Source organism: Panthera uncia, chromosome X, assembly GCF_023721935.1.
Source record: "Panthera uncia isolate 11264 chromosome X, Puncia_PCG_1.0, whole genome shotgun sequence".
NCBI lineage: Eukaryota > Metazoa > Chordata > Mammalia > Carnivora > Felidae > Panthera > Panthera uncia.
The window spans coordinates 104,849,270-104,865,230 of NC_064817.1; the positions used below are offsets into that span (position 1 = coordinate 104,849,270).

The 15,961-nt window shown below is 42.2% G+C and overlaps 1 protein-coding gene across 4 annotated transcripts in view; it reads right to left on the reverse strand.

The window, feature by feature from the left end:
• The window catches only part of MBNL3 (muscleblind like splicing regulator 3), a 111,472-nt gene extending 95,769 nt beyond the window's left edge, over window positions 1–15,703 (reverse strand). For 3 of the 4 annotated variants that reach the window (XM_049644302.1, XM_049644303.1, XM_049644301.1), the window contains exon 1: window positions 15,293–15,703. The gene's annotated coding sequence lies outside the window, so the exon portion shown is untranslated. The remainder of the gene's footprint in view (window positions 1–15,292) is intronic. The other variant, XM_049644299.1, reaches the window with a different exon arrangement.
• Window positions 15,704–15,961: the final 258 nt, after the last annotated feature.

A 15,961-nucleotide genomic window follows, 5' to 3' on the forward strand; every position in this document is an offset into this window, starting at 1 on the left:
TTCCTTTCCTTTCCTTTCCTTTCCTTTCCTTTCCTTTCCTTTCCTTTCCTGTACATTGTTCTATAGTTAGGCCTATTCTGGTACTAAAAACTGGTTATAATCAATATTAAATTTGAATAAAAAGGTATGATCGATTGATTTTAGGCCAGCTATTACATGGAAAGGTACAATTGCAAAAGATCCACAGCCACTGCATATCTATAATACAACTGCACTCTACTATAGAACTCAGGTTTAAATATCAGTCAAAACTGTCCCTGTGTGTGTTTGTGTGTGTGTGTCAGAGGAAAGGCACTTAGCACTTAGGATGCCCTATTATAAACTAATAAATATGTAGTCTGTAAATATGCTTTCCAAACCAGAAGAAGACATGTCTGATATACTTTATTACCAAAGCAATTTTCCGAAGTTATAGGTATAGTGATCACCTGGTCAAAGACTGCTTTGGAAGGATGCCAGGGTCGACATGCTGTAGAAAGCCAATTGCAAAAGTCACACACAACCCGGATACCTGATTTCTGCCCATGCATTTTTGTAGATTTGCTTTTTTTTTTCACGTGAATTTGTGTAGCTTGTGGACTGGACTCAGATAAATTGGCCTCCTTCCCCCTTTTTGCTAACCGTTCTACACATACAAGGCTGCAGTTTTCAATGCAAATACTGGGAGAATCGAATTCTTGCCAAGAGAAGAGGTTACAGGACCTCTGAATGTCAATATGCGTATTAAGGAGCATGAATGCTGTACCGGGAACTGAGGCCAAATGGAAGCTAACCTGTTGAGACGAGAGGGAGCTGCAATGATGAACAAACACAAGAGAAATCAAATGGAATTCACATCTGAAGACGTGAATACCCCTCAAAGACAGTAAGTCCGACAAAACCAGACTCCCCTGACAGTTTTCTACATTATTTTGATTTTAATTATTCCAATATTAATTATTAATAATTTTAGTTATTTGAACTTCACTGTGCAAACCTCAGTTACAAAATACGAGTTCGCTGTGCAAAAGGACTCTGAGAATGTGTTATCACTGATACTAGTGAAACCCAAAACGGATCCATTTGCAAATTCCATTTCTTTACTGAATCCAGTAAGTAACTGTAATAATAATAAACCAGAGAGCAGACCCTGGAGGAGGAACTGAGGTACCAAAGAGGTGTAGTTAATTGGTAACATGGAACAAACTTTTGAAGAGGTATCAGACTAAATTAATTCGTTGAGAGGCATAGTGTTCACAACTTTGATTACAAAGCTGTTTGATTCCCTCAACACAATAGCCTTAATTTAAACTGGCCATATGAACTTGCCTTCTTGTGCAATCCTTCCAATTATCAAGCAAAGAGTTAGAGAATGTTGATCACAGATTGAATAAGCTCCTTTATGCTATTAAGTTTGGATCTGCTGGGTGTTTTTACTTGAGCAAAGTAAAAATACATCCCCAATAACTTAAATGTAAAACCATTTAGTTTGCTTCTCTATTTAGGGTACTATAGATATCTATTTTCTCCAGGCTCAAATGGTAAGGAAGACATTTAAAGCAGAAATCATTAACCGCAAATTAAAGGCAAAAATTTCACAGTTATTTTAGAAATCTATTTAACAAACATTTTTCCTGGGGATGAGGGTCTTTTAATCTAAGTCACTATTGATTTTGTGCAGTATACTCTGCTGGTAGGAAGATGTTATGACACTATTTTGATTCCTGTTGATGGAATATTCTTAAATTCTTATCAACAAGTAATATTTGCCCAGTAACTTGAAATGCAGCATAAAAAAACAAAAGCTAAAATTATAATCTTATATATATGTATATATACATGTCCTATCACATATATATGCCTAGATATTTGGGGGGGGGATAGGGAATATAACTGTAATGCAATTTAATCCTCAGAATGTGGTATTCATTGTAACCATCAATTCCCAGGCATTCCACCTAAGAATCCCTTCTGCCCCCCCCCCCACTTTTTTTTTTAATCTGGAATATGTGGCAAAATAAACACAGACTGGGAAATGCTGGTGTAGATCATTAGTACCTTTACAATAACTTCAAATATTTAAGTTTTTCAACATGTCGTCAAATTTGCATCATTTTCTTCTTTCGAATAAAAAGCATTTTTCAGAACCTCCAAGCAACAAGCCTTTCTCTTTGACTAGAATCAACATTAACCCAGACATTAAATACAAGCTTGCATTCAAGATATTTTGTACCAATAACTGTCAGCTTCTGAGAAAGGAAGAATAAGATGTGTTCTAAAAGAGAAAATGGGGATGGTGATTACAAGAAGGGGAACTGAATCTGGACCCGAGGCTTATTTTTTTAGTTACACATTAAAACAGAAAATCTACAAAACACTGAAGTTGCCACATGCAACACAGGGAAGGTGCTGCCCGTGTTGAAATTTCTAACATTACGAAGGACTGACCCGGGATCCTAGTCTAAAGGTACATCATAAAGTAAAAGTACATCCTTGGCAGTTACATTCGCATCTTCATTATTCTTTAGAGCTTTCCTCACCTTGTCTTTCATTTGCCTGGAGCCTGACCTATAGAAAGATGTCAGTCACATTTACAGAAATTCAGTAGCAAGGACAGGTCTCTAAAGAAAGCCATTGAAAAACAATCTTACCTATTCCTTTGGCTGAATTCCACTATCTTGGTGTTGTTTTGTTCAAACCTACCCCAGTTCTTTTGTGACAAGCTTAATCCTATACCTTAAGGGCAAAAAGAATAAAGAGGAGAGTTCTTCAGGGTTTACTTACTCAGACTGCACAAGTACTACTGGGCATATTACCACAGACGCTGTGCCAGCAGGGGAGACACTCCGTACATATTTGGTGATTTACACACACTTCTCATGTTCTACGTTTGGTGAGTGAAAGGAGGATCCAAGATCACATTCCGCTTCACCTGAGTGTCCTTGTCGGTCGGTGAGCATTACCTATGACACTCCTACCTTAAAAACACAACAAAACTCTTACTTCCCTCGATCTTATTTCTTTGTGAAATTCCAACATTCCTCTTCTTAGTCCTCAATCAAAGAGAGTCCTCCTCTGCTCTTCTCCTTAGGCTGCCTCGTCCGCTCCTAGGGGTAAATGACAGACTCCCAAGGTCTTGCTCTGTTATTTTCTCTACATTCTGGACAAGTTTAATCCAACTTCATTCTAGGGTTTTCCACATGCTCTTTCACTCGACATCATTTTCCTGACCCCTCACTCTTCATTCTCTGGTATCTCCCGTCCCACTGCAGCACCATCGACCAGAGAGCCAAACCAGTTTTTCTGTTCTATCCAAGTGAGTAAGAGATTAATGTTGGCTTGACTTATAAGGAAATAAATGCCTTCGCTGATGGAAGAGGCAGGCCACAGGACACGAGACGGTCCTCAAATGATGAAGAGAAACGTGACTAGACAAAGAAGAAATTATTGTGTGCCGGGGGTAGGGCTGTCTTGAAAAGCGAGTGAAGAACTGAAGGTGTAATTTTTAGCTTGGTAACTTTCAGGTGCCAAGGAGAGCACTTGTATTTCATAGTTACAGGAAATTTTGCCAGAACAAAATGAAAGCACCTAGCAGAGCATCTGGCATACAGTAATTGTTCGATAAATGTCAGCTGACTCTAAATAAACACCCTATTATAGGACGTTTTTATTGGGTGTGAAAGTGGGGGTTCAAATTTTATTCCTGGATATAAACTCCTGCCCAGGAATATTAAGACTGATTTAAAAGTATAAGACGTTCCTGGAGGCGGTGGTAGTAAATGCTGCCCCTCGAGAACTCCAAGAGCCCGTGTCACCCGGTCTGGACCTACCAGCACAAGGAAGCGTCAAGGAAAGTCACAGGCCTCTGACATCCCACCTCGTTACCTTCTGTGCCACACTACTCACACCAAGCAAATTGGAAAGGAAGCCTTAATGACACAGAAGAAAGCCATGGGTGTCGACTGTATTTTCTGCCTTCCTATTTCCTAAGTCTGCTCTGCTTTGGGAAACCTAACTCATTTTCACTTAGAAACCAACCAGCCTCGCGTTCCGAAAGGGTTTTGTTTCATTTGAATCGTTACCCATCACGAGGAACAGGACGAGCCGGAGCTCTGACATCACCGGGCTTTTGCTTTCCTTACGCCTAACCACCGCAGGCTTCACTTCTCACTTAGGAAAACCTCTGCCAACAGCAATACCAACGTCTGAATTTTCTTTTGGCCAGCAGGGTTCCCCCCAGATGAGGAATATGGTATAAGGGATTATCCTAGCCAAAGACAAGCAAATCTATCGTTTCTCTTCCCTTCCGCCTTCCTTCCTCATTCTAGAAGACACTTTGCCCTCACAGTCTCAGTGCCTTCTGGGGGGATCTTTTGTTCACAATTAACAAAATGAATTCGCCCGTTGAAGGTCTTGAGCTCTGTGTATACCTTAAAGTTTAAAGTGTAATTTGGCAGATGTGGCCCGCGAGGGATCATAATATCTCACCGACAGACTGAGAAAAGTAGAAGGCCGCATGAAACGAGCGGTCGCTTGGGGTTTAGTTGGCTTTAGCATATCTTCTTACATAGCTTTTTCTGATCACCAATCATTTGCCCAGTGTTCCCTAACCAAAAAAACCAGAAGGCTTCAGTAAAAGAAGGAGCTGATACCCCAAACCAGTGACTAATCTTGTTTGCCTAAAACACACAACCAGCCATATGCTTGTTGCAGCTGGAAACCCTGAATGACTCCTGCTCTGTACATGTTGTTTATGGTGAAAGCGACGCTATAAGCAAACCTATCCTCTGGCCTAAAAACATACATATTGGTGCTTCCTAAACAGCTTTAACAGAGCAAAGAAATAGCTAAAAAGCTGTCACTCCCAGGATCTGGAAATGTCTGTAATGAGGTATTTTTTGGGGTTTTTTTGGTGATGGAGTAACACTTTATTATTGTGCTTAATTTGTTTTTCATCTCATTTCATAAATTGATTGCTAATTACACAACTGTTAGCCGTGTAAGTCTTTTTCTCTTAAGTTTTAAATATGGCTTATCTGAAGAGGGAGATGAGAACTCATTTGTGACAGAACTTAGTTACCAACTCATTAGAGCTGAGATTATATTTTCTTTTCAGAGCAGTAACTTGAGTTTAACATTTAAATGTCTATGATGAAAAGCCTAATTTCATTTCAAATTCTCCGAGTTGAGAAAGCAGCAGTGAGATTTAATCACACTGGCAAGGAATTGGGGCGGCGGGGGTGGGAGGGGGACAAAGACAAGATCCTTATGATCCAACTGGATGGAGATGCAAAGTGCCCCAGAAAGCAGTATTTTCCTCCCCTCTAACAATTAGTGAAGTCAAAGGAATATGCAGAAATTGTGCAGGCTTCTAAGGGTGTTTCCAATCTCCTAATAGATCACACTCAGTACTTTGTGTGACTAAATCTTTTTTCTTTTCTTCTACCGGCCTCAATTCTCATTAGAATAAAATAATAAAGAGAAAGCCTATGTGGCTATTGTCTTCTCTATTTGTATAACCATTCGCATCAATATCCTACGTGTATTTAACAGATGCTTGGCTTCTGCCTCCCATCCACAATTTTTAAACTAATTTAACGTGCGCCTTTGTTCACTGCAGAAAACACAGCCACGCTCAGGTTTTCTTCCAATGTATGGTAAATGTGCACATTTATATTTGTTTCAAAATCAGCTTTTTTTTCTTGCAAACATATTCTCTCTGGATATGACCATTTTTGATTTGTAAAAACCAGAAGCAATTTTGTTAACTCTTTTAACTTACATTTAACTCATCCTAAAATAAGGTGGGCTTTTTCCTACATTAAAAAATTTTTTAAACAATTCTTTTGCTGCTAAGAGCAACTCAGGCCCATGTATCTCAAGATCTTTAGTGGTTCCCCCCCCCCCCCAAGACGTCCTTTTTTGGCTTCTGTTCCCAGCGAGCACTCTTTTCTGTGTCTCATGTTTTAGCAATACCACTTGGTAAATGCATAACACTTGCACAAAGTGTATCTCCTCAGGATTACAAAATACCATGGACACTAAACCTTGTAGCATTCCAAGAGCAATACATCTCACTTCTCAGTTTGAAAAACAGACGCACAACTCTCAAGGTACTTAACTAACATCGCTCAGTATATCAGCACCCTAGCCCCCAGTATCCCTCGACCACCTTCCCCTCAAAAACAGAGGACAAAACATTTCTGATCCAGTTTGAAAGAACATCCACTAAAACACTGACTTTTAAAATTTTTGACAGCAACAAATAGTAAGAAACACATTTCATATCCTAAGTACCTATGTGTATGGATCTGAAAAAGTCTCACCCAAAATAGCCAACGTTACTACATGATATATTCTGACCTTTTCTTACAATTGTATTCAATTTTGTTTTAAAGAAAATGTTAGTCACAACCTACTAATGAATTTCATTATGCACTAATGAGCTGTTGCCCACCACTTAAAAACTACAACGATAAAATGAATAGACTTTTCTCGTACAAGGTAACGTTGTTGGATCCGTATGCAGTAGGGTAAATCCTCATTAATTTTCATGCCATTAGTACAGACTGTGGTAACTAAGCCTGAGCCAGCTTGAAATATGTTTTTGAATAACCTATAAGGAAAGATTCTGTTAAAATAATAATGTCAAGATGGAAGGGGTTACATACCCAAGATACTTCTAACGTTTCGGGATCATTATTTAAATGCAGCTGTGTTGTTAATTACAAATGAGTGTTAATATTCAGGCCAATAATCTGCTTAGAAAAATCTTGTCTGTTCTTAGTCCAAAATGTTTTGTAAATCAGAATATGGTCTTTAACGTGAGCTCGCAAAATTGTACTGTATTTTCACTTTCAAACTCAAGAATGTTCAAAAAATAAACTCATGTTTGAAACAAGCTTATTTTTTAGTTCATGCAGTCACTGTTTATAAACGTGCTGATAGTATCTTCTAATGGTATCATCTAATAATAACAATGGTAATGGGTATACAGTTCGTTTGTAGAGTGTTTTAAACTTCAGAAAACTCTTTTGTGAGCTGGTAAGGACCAGAAATCCTTGGATTACTGAATATTTTAAAAAGCGTACAATGACATTTGCCAGACCCAAAAATGAAACCTAATATTTGGTTTATCGTGCATGTGACAGATTACTCAATCCCATGAAGAAACCCAGGTGTCTGGCTTATAATGATTGCCCGTATTTGAAAGAAATTAACATTTCAAGGTAAAGGATCAAGCTAAGTTCTGAAGTGGGGGGTGTCATACACCTCCCTTATGTGGTGGTATCTATTAAAGAATTCAGAAGAGATGTTTATCTTTCGTGAACGTCGAACATTTTGGCAACTCGAAGGCTTAGGAAGCTACGGGAGTGAAGGACAGGCCAGGAAGTCAGGAATTCTTGGATGTGAACCTAATCTCAGTCTTACCCTGTTTTTGCTCTAAATCAATGCCAAACTGTTCACACCTCAGCTGCTTTATAGCATGCAAGAATTATACTGGGGACAAAACTGTTTCCTGGGAATGTCTTAGGTTAAATGGTTAATATTACAGCCCTCAAAGGTACTTCCATGCAAGGCAAAGTACTCCTGTACCTTATTTACCTTCATTATACTACAGAATCAAAATGGGATACTGGTGTCCTGTGAAACTGGCCTGGGAAAGAGATCATTCTTTCCATCCCTAAGTTCTTGTCCACTTTAGCAATGGCCAGTTATTCAACCAATTAGGAAAGTCAATCATGTGACCTTAAAGGTTTTTAAGATAGCTGTTAACACCTGTGAGCGGAGCATTTTCCCACAGTTACTACCTGGCAAGTTCGGGGCCATCATCTTTATCTGTCCCTTCTCCGCTGGGTCATCAACCGAAAGGAAATGCCCTACCCAGCGGAGTCTTGATTTGGCAACCTATGGGCAAGTTGGTCAGCTCCTGTCAGGGAAAGAAGCTCCGTTTTCCATCCCGTGAGGCAGCACATCCATATGCAGCTCTGGGTTCTTCAAAAGGCAGAATGTGGTTTCACTTTCTCCTCACCGCCTCGTGATAAAAGGGCACTGGTCCCTTCGTGGCATTTAATGAATGGTCCTCTCCTCCTGGCTTTGGACTTTTGGCCTTTCCAACCAGTCATTAACTGGCAGGAAATGCCCTCCTCAGAAATCACTATTGTGTAAATAGAGCTATAAACTTTCGAAGGCCAGTGCAATCCCAGACCCTCAAGCTGCACGTGTGTGTGTGTGTGGGGGGGGGGACTCCTGATTATATAAAAGTACTGCCTTCCAAATTAAACTCAAACCACATGATACAGTCCATAAAATATACAAAACATGCAGTCCAGTGACAGATTTATCGTGGCCTTACAGAATAAGGCAAAAGAAAATTTCTATATGGAAAACACTGCTACTTTTGACCCAAACAGCCCCTAAACAGGAAGTTAAGAGCAAATCAGCCAGCTGTGGTCTAAGTTATGAAGGAGACCAGCACAAGCGGCATTTCCTGTCACTGCTTGTCACCGTTCCTGGGTGCCTCTGTCTGAACTGTTGTCTCGGATGGCTAAAAATACGGAAATTTCTTTGGGGAATAGATGGGAGGCAACAAGGAGGCCTGAAAGTGAAAAAATGTGACTTTTACCAAAAAAAAAATTTTTTTTTTTTTGTTTTTACTTAGTACAGGCCACACAACCAGTCACTTGAATGTGTGCATTTTCATGCCTACAGGAATGGGCCACATTAGTCAAATAAGCCTTTAGAGCCAGATATTAGACAGCCTTGTTGTTTCCTGTTCATTTAGGATCAATTTTCAGAATAGCAAGTTCATTAGTAAAGGGAGAAAGACAGACGACAACCTTCCAGAGAAGAGGGACTCACTTTACTTAGAGTTGGTTTCTCTCTCCCCCGCCTCTCTCTCACCATCCCATGACGGGACTTCAAAGCGTGTGCACAGATGAGAGCTTTCTAAGGGAATCGTTTTTCAGGTCCTTTTATTAGTATTACCATTATCACACTCTTTGCAACACGTGGAGGTATTCCCGTCTTTTTCCAGCAATGTGACATGCCAAGACTTATGCCACATTGTTCCAGCCTGTCAACTTCTCAATTCAAAGGAGCTTTGGACGGGGAGTTTGAGTGGGAGAGTAAAAGCATCCTGCCCTCCTATTATCAGTGCGTTGAAGCTCTCAGTATGTACAAATGGGTCCCCCAGTAAAACCAGGTTTCTCTCTCTGAGAGGGAGGATTTATACATGGCAGCAAGGCAGCGAGTTGCCCAGTCAAAAGTTCCGCCAAAACCTGAAGTCTTTCTCAAACAGGCCCTCTCTCGGGGTGCCTGTCAGTCAGAGCCCAGACCCTGGCTCCAGAAAGCTGGCAGAGCGCTTATTGACGCGGCCTCTGACTGCAGCTGAGACCACTGCCACAGGCATTCATGAGACAGATTGGGTTACGTGGTACCCCGGTCCTTCCCTCTCCTGTTTTCTGTAGTTTGAAGCCCTTAGTGAGAAAATGGGACCCTATAATGGGTCCTATTTTTCGCTTCATCCTTCTGGGTGAAATAATGTCTTTCTTCACGCTCTCCAATTGCTTAGGAAAAAGTGCTGACACAAATGAGTTAAGAGTTTAAATTTTTGTCCAAATCACTTCTGAAAAGAATGCACTCCTCTTCTTTGGGATCCTCGTCCATCACAGACAGCAAGAATTTTGGGAAATGTCAACGCGCCCTTTAACAAAAGAGCACCCACAACTGGACCATTTCTCGACCGCGAACATTTTGGAGTACGAGCACAACCTCCACACGGGCACTGAGGGGAAATGTCCCCACTGTGCCATGGATCCTGTTGAATGTGTCCCTGTACATTTTTTCAACGTCTCAGGAAAAGTGCTACACAGTACATGAGTCCAATCATAATAAAGCAGCTACCTTAATAACATGTGACAATCTCATTTTTCTCAGTTTGTAAAGCACAAAATAGAAATTAGACTGAGGGGTATATGCCCAAGCTAATATATACACAGTGCTTGTGTTTTGCATGGCTTTGTTTTCCCTCCTGAAGGTGGACCTCTGCAAAACAAAAGGTGAAATATGAGCTCTCTGGTTGTTTTGCTCATGTTTTGTTTTGTTTTGTTGTTTGCTAACAGGCCACTTATCCCCCCACCAAAAAAAAAAAAAAACAAAAAAAAACCTACCGCCTTGCTTGGTCTCTTCATATTCCCACATCAGGGGAGACAGCAAAGGCTGTACTTAAAGACCGATGGTCCCGCGGGCACAAAAGATGATTGTGGTAGATGTGAAATGGCAGCTCGTGTCTCTTCAACCGTGTGGACTTTGCTTTCTGGATACGGTAAAAAGAGCTGCCATTCATACCTGTATCTTGGTAAATAAAAACCTATGCAAATTCAACCTCCAAATAGGCAATCAGTGCTTTAACTGAAAATGAGACCGCTCTCAGTGTCCTTTTGGTTTGTGTCTGTGACCTCATCGCTTTATAAACTACACACGGCATGAGGCATCCAAGTCCCATTTTGTTCCTTTTTTTTTTTTTTTTTAAATTCTGGTGCAATGGTTTGAAAACTACTTCTACATAACTTGTTGTTGAAGACTCATTTCCCTGGGATGGGAGGGAGATACGGCAAATGCAACTGCAGGTGGCAGATTACCAGCTGGCTTGCAGGCCACTCCTTGAGGACTCAGCCCAAAGGCTGCCGCTGCTGCTTGCTCTTCCCTGAGCCTGTTAGAGTTGCTACTGGACATTCGACCCAGGCTTCAGTCTGTGGTTGTGGTCACTGATTTGTTTGGACAGTAAAGATAGAGATAGTGCTACCTGAAATCATGGGACAGGTGCTCATAAAATATACGAAAAAGGCAGACTAATCTACGCTTCTGTGTGTTCAACACGCTTTTCCTGAGAACCTACTATGTGCCAGGCACTGAGGCTATGAGGTAAGGAGACCCAGCAACCTGCCTAACGAGTGACCTGTACATTCAGGGAAACTTGAAGAAACCCGAAGAAACAGTTCTCAAACTTCCACACCAATTGCAGGGAATGCCAAGAAGCTCAGGATTCAAAGAATTCGATGGGGATGGGTTTGAGGCAATTTGAGTGATCCAAAATGGAAAAGAAGAGCCAGCTAACGGCCAGTCGCTACGACGCTCCCATGGCCGCTGGAGATCAAATAGCCTGTCGGAAGTTTCTAGTGCCAAGCCCCTGCATTTCTGTGCAGACTGCTTTTCTCAATTGGAAAAGCCCTTTGAGTTCACCCACTGTGCAGGCATAAAACAAACTCCTGCCTAAAACTGAAAACAAATCACTCCTACTCATAAGCCAACTTAGCACTGATGGAAGTGGGCCTTGAGAGTGGACCTCGTATTTAACAAGCGTGCCTAATTGATTCCTAAATCTCTAACCAGGCTCCTTTCTTACCCTTACCACTTTGTTCTCACGGCTGTTATAGAGTTCTGGGATGACTATGCTTGAGTTTCTTGAAAAGCATCATACACATGCAGAGGGCGAAGCTATATGTGTGTTGTATACGTATGCACGGGAATCTACATGTGGATATATATGTATCTCACATTCACGTACATACATACGCCACATACGCACGCACGCGTGCACGCATGCATTTAAATCAGGCTTCCTTTCATTCTTCCTTTCTCTTGAGTATCCTTTTTCTGAAAGTTAACTGCCTGGAATTGAATAGGTATTTTCCCATAATCTTCCAGGCAGAAATCAATGCATAGCTGTATAAATTGCTCGAAAATGCAACTCATTTATGCACGCGTGCACTTGTAAGCTCGTGTCGATGTACCCAGACAACTTGGGAATACGTTTATTTCTCACATGAAAATAAGGTTCCTCTTCCCAGATTGTATGATGCTTCCCGCCAATCTTTTAAAAATACATTTGATACAAAGTTGAAATAAATGATGGATTGATCCTGTGTTTTTACTAGAATGATCTGAAAAAAAAAAATCCATCTGATCCCTTGCAGGTCACACGGATGTCATTAACACCTGATAATGTAATTGATACCTTATTTCTCCTAATTCTCAAAGTTGTCTTTCCAACACCGTCATGTGGCTGTCTTGAGGCAATACATAACCATTCAGGAAGAGCAAGATGCCTCAGAACCATCTGGTTTCCTTAAGATCTGAAAGCCCACATGAATACAGATGTAATTGCTTTCTGTTTTGGCCATAATTCGTGTTTGTTCGTTGTTTGGTTGGTAATTAAAATTAAACTACTTGCTCCCAAACACGGTTTATTCTCCTAGAGAGAAAAAAAAAATTCCCACCTCATTTTACCTGAGGTACAAATTCGTTGCTATTTTTGAAGTAACAACTGTATCACACCGAAGGAGGGGCAGAAATAGCCCATCGGTTCAGCCTGCGAGACACTGTTTAAAAGAACTCAACAGCATGGAAGGAAACTGAACAAGCAAAGGTGAGTGTGGCCTCGTGCTCTTTCAGACACTTGATAGTTTTAACATGGCAGTGACTTTTATCTACCTTTAATTGTGGGATCGTATTACTTGTCAAACATGTACTGTATCTTATTCTTGTCTGCCGTGCCCCAATCCCTGTTTGTCATCCTATCAGACAACATGAGTTATTTCCAAACGGAAACATCCTGCCCCCTTCCTGAATCTACTGCAGGCTAGAAGGAGGAGAAATGTACAATTTTAGGAATGAAAATCTTCATCGCTGGAGGGCTTCTCACCCCCTTCCTCCTCTCACCTCCTTCTCACATCTAAAGACAGCTGGAGAGAGAACAAAATTGTACCTCAAACTATATTGTCAGCATCTGCACAGCGGCCAAGAGACCGTCACTGGTCCAGCACGTGCACTACAGTACAACCTCAAAAGACAAAACCTTTCCCCCCCCCCCCCCCCCCCGCCCGCCCCCAAGTTGCTGTGGTTACTTTTTCATATTGTAGAGCTGGGCGGATAACGATACACCTACTGGTCAGGAAAATGAATTACACCAGTGTCTAGAGGTACAGAGTGAGAAGCAAATCGAATGCAGACAAGTAGGAAAGTGCACATGCTCATCCACTTGAACTTGTTAGGTTCTTGCAAGTACACAAAAAAAGGGACTGTTTCAATAAAAGCTGTGCACGGAATCTGCTCCTTTGTGAGTTTACAGATTACTCGCTTTTCTTTTTGATTCAATATTTCTGAAGTATCTACATTGTGCAAAGCACTGCTTAGGTAAAGGGTGGGTGCAAGAGAATACCAAAGATATTTTGGGTACCAGCTGATAATCATAGGTTTTATCCCCCTTAAAAAGCAGCTGTAGTGACAATGCCTGGGGTGGACAGTTAAGGGAAAAAAAGGTACTTTATAATAGTCCTGGGAATCGTTGGGAGTGCTTCAAGCAGCAAAGGAAATTACAGAAATGAAGTAGTTCTTAGAAGTAGAGCAAACCATGCAGTCACCACCTCCAGCCCAGCACTAGATCAATTCTCTCTCAAAATATTTTTTCTTTTCCTGGCAAACTCCTTCACTGATGTTTTCACATAAGGTCTCTAATCTCACCACTACATAATGCTGCAGAATGTTCGCTGGCAAAATTTGCCCGTAACGTCTCTGACACTCATTTAGCTTCACTACTCTGGCCCTAAGGTTTCGTTTTTTCACTTTTTTTTTTTTTTAAGGATTCATTTGGTCCAAAGTCATTCAGCAACAAGGCAGCACACCAGGAGGCAGAGTTGGCTGAACTGGGATCCAGGTACATCATCTCTAAAAACGGGAGTTGTTTTGGGTCACTACTCCAGCCCCTTCCCTGGGCAAAATGCAGGTATCTATTTACCTGCAGGAAGTCTCCTTTCGGATGTGAAGCAATGAAGTCACCGCACACTTCTCTCAACAGTAATCTGGCAAAGCTGATGCAAAATTTATTATATAGCAAATTCCACCGTAAACAGTTTAGCTTTGTCTTTCTAGGTACACCACGGCACCTGGGCAGGAGAATTGCACTGTCTTTTAATAGGTGCAAAACAATCTTTTTCACCCCTTCCCAGAGGCTTGCTAAATTTAATAGCAGGAGAGTCTGCCCAGCCAAGTAGCTGTTATTGCTTGGGGAGAAGTAAAAAGTGGACAGAGGCAGAATAATATCGGCTGGCTATGGGCAAAAGCCCTTTTAGACTATGTTTAGGGAAGTTTCCATAAACATGAAGGCATTCTCCAAAGGTATTGGGAAAATTTTTAAAAACAGCTTTAGAAAGTATTTAAACATTTGCAGAGGCAAAAAAGAAAATACAAATATAATTAGAAAAATCTGAGGTCTCTGGTAAAGCCTCATTGTCAACATGCCTTTTCTCAGAGGGGGGAAAAAAACCAACCTTGGATGAATTGTATTAAGGATTTCCAGTCACTTGGTCACTTGTACTGCTATTTCCACAGTCCACTTTCCAACCATTATATCAGTAACCACCCAGACTTATTGATTAAGCCGGGGAGTCAACGTAGTAAAAAATTAGCAGGCATTTCAAAATTAAATCTTGCTATAATTTTGTTTTAATTGATGCTTTCCCGTGAAGTTAATGCATGTGTAGAGATAGGATAGCAGCTAATAATCATGGGCTTTATTCCATATGTAGGGATCCATGGCCAATTAAGCAATTTAGGAACATCTAGGAAAAAGGAACTCCTTTAAAACACACTACCTTAATTACATCAATACAGTAAACTCACCCTCACTGTTGTATCTATATGTATCAATCAATGAACAGTAGTCAGAAAAACAATAGGTCCACCACAGTAATACTAAAACTACACAAATGAACCACCTAAATGCTAAGTTTCGTTATTCGTCTTGATTTAATTTCCTTTTCTTACCATACCAGCTTACTGTGTGAATGCTAAAAATAAGGTTACCTTTCAACTGTCTTCTAAAATCTATCCTCATGCCCTTCAGATGCCGGTAGTAAAAGCAAGCTGCCAAACGTGTCGATCCAGAGCGGGAAAAGACACGGCTGTGCAAGGAAGCTATGGCACTGCTCACGGTATCGTTCGAACACGGGGAAATTAGTTGTTCAAAGCATTTGCCCATGATACGCCACGCAAGAAGTCCGTTTGAATTACAAACAAATAGAAACATGAAAACAAAGAAGAACACCCCGGCGGGGGAAAGTAGAAAACAAAAAAGAAAGACGGAAGGGCAGGAAGACGCAAAGATGAAAGCCATAACATTGCAACAAAGTTGCGGGATTACTTTTCCTTCTACTTGCCATTTGAAAACTAAAGTTTAAAAAAGGCATGTGATTTCGTCGGCGTCCTAGGAAGGCAGCCGCTCTCACACACCCCAACTCGTCCCCAGCCTTACCTTCTGCTGCTAGCGCAAACCCAGCGGCTAAGGGGTCCCGCTCTCAGCGGCAGCGGCGGGGGCAGCGGCAGCGGCAGCGGCACATGCCATCTGTTAGCGGCAGAAGCAAAAGCAGCGCTGCGCGAGGTGGCCCCGGTGCCGGGAGAGCCTCTAGCAGGGGTGCGTACTGAATGCCGCCATTTTAAAGCGAGGCTCCTGAAATCATTAGATATAAGCAAATTAAAGCCCGCCCCACCCACAGAACTTCAGGGCTGGGACGTGCAACCCTCCTCCGAGTCGCCGCTGTGGGGTGTAAAATGTCAAGGCGAGACACACGCGCACGGGGACTCCCGGACGGAGGCGACGATCCCTGCGTTCCCCGGGCCCCCCTGCCCCCGCCCCGGGCTCCCGCGAGCCTCCACTTCAGACCCCGAGGCGAGGGGTTCTTTTCTCCCCAGCGCGGGGACCCCCGGGGTCGGTGCAGGCCGGAGCGCTGGGGGGGGGGGGCGGGGGGCGCCCGGGCCGGGGCTCTCCGCCCCCCCCCCCGCTCCCTCCCCCCTCTCCCGGGCTCTTGGTTCAGTCCGCGCGGAGCACACCTCGGAGCTCCCGGCTCCCTCTCGGCGGCGGGCGTGGGGCTCCCGCCCGGGCGAGCGGCTGCCATGGCAACCCCGGCCCCAACCCCGCCCGGCC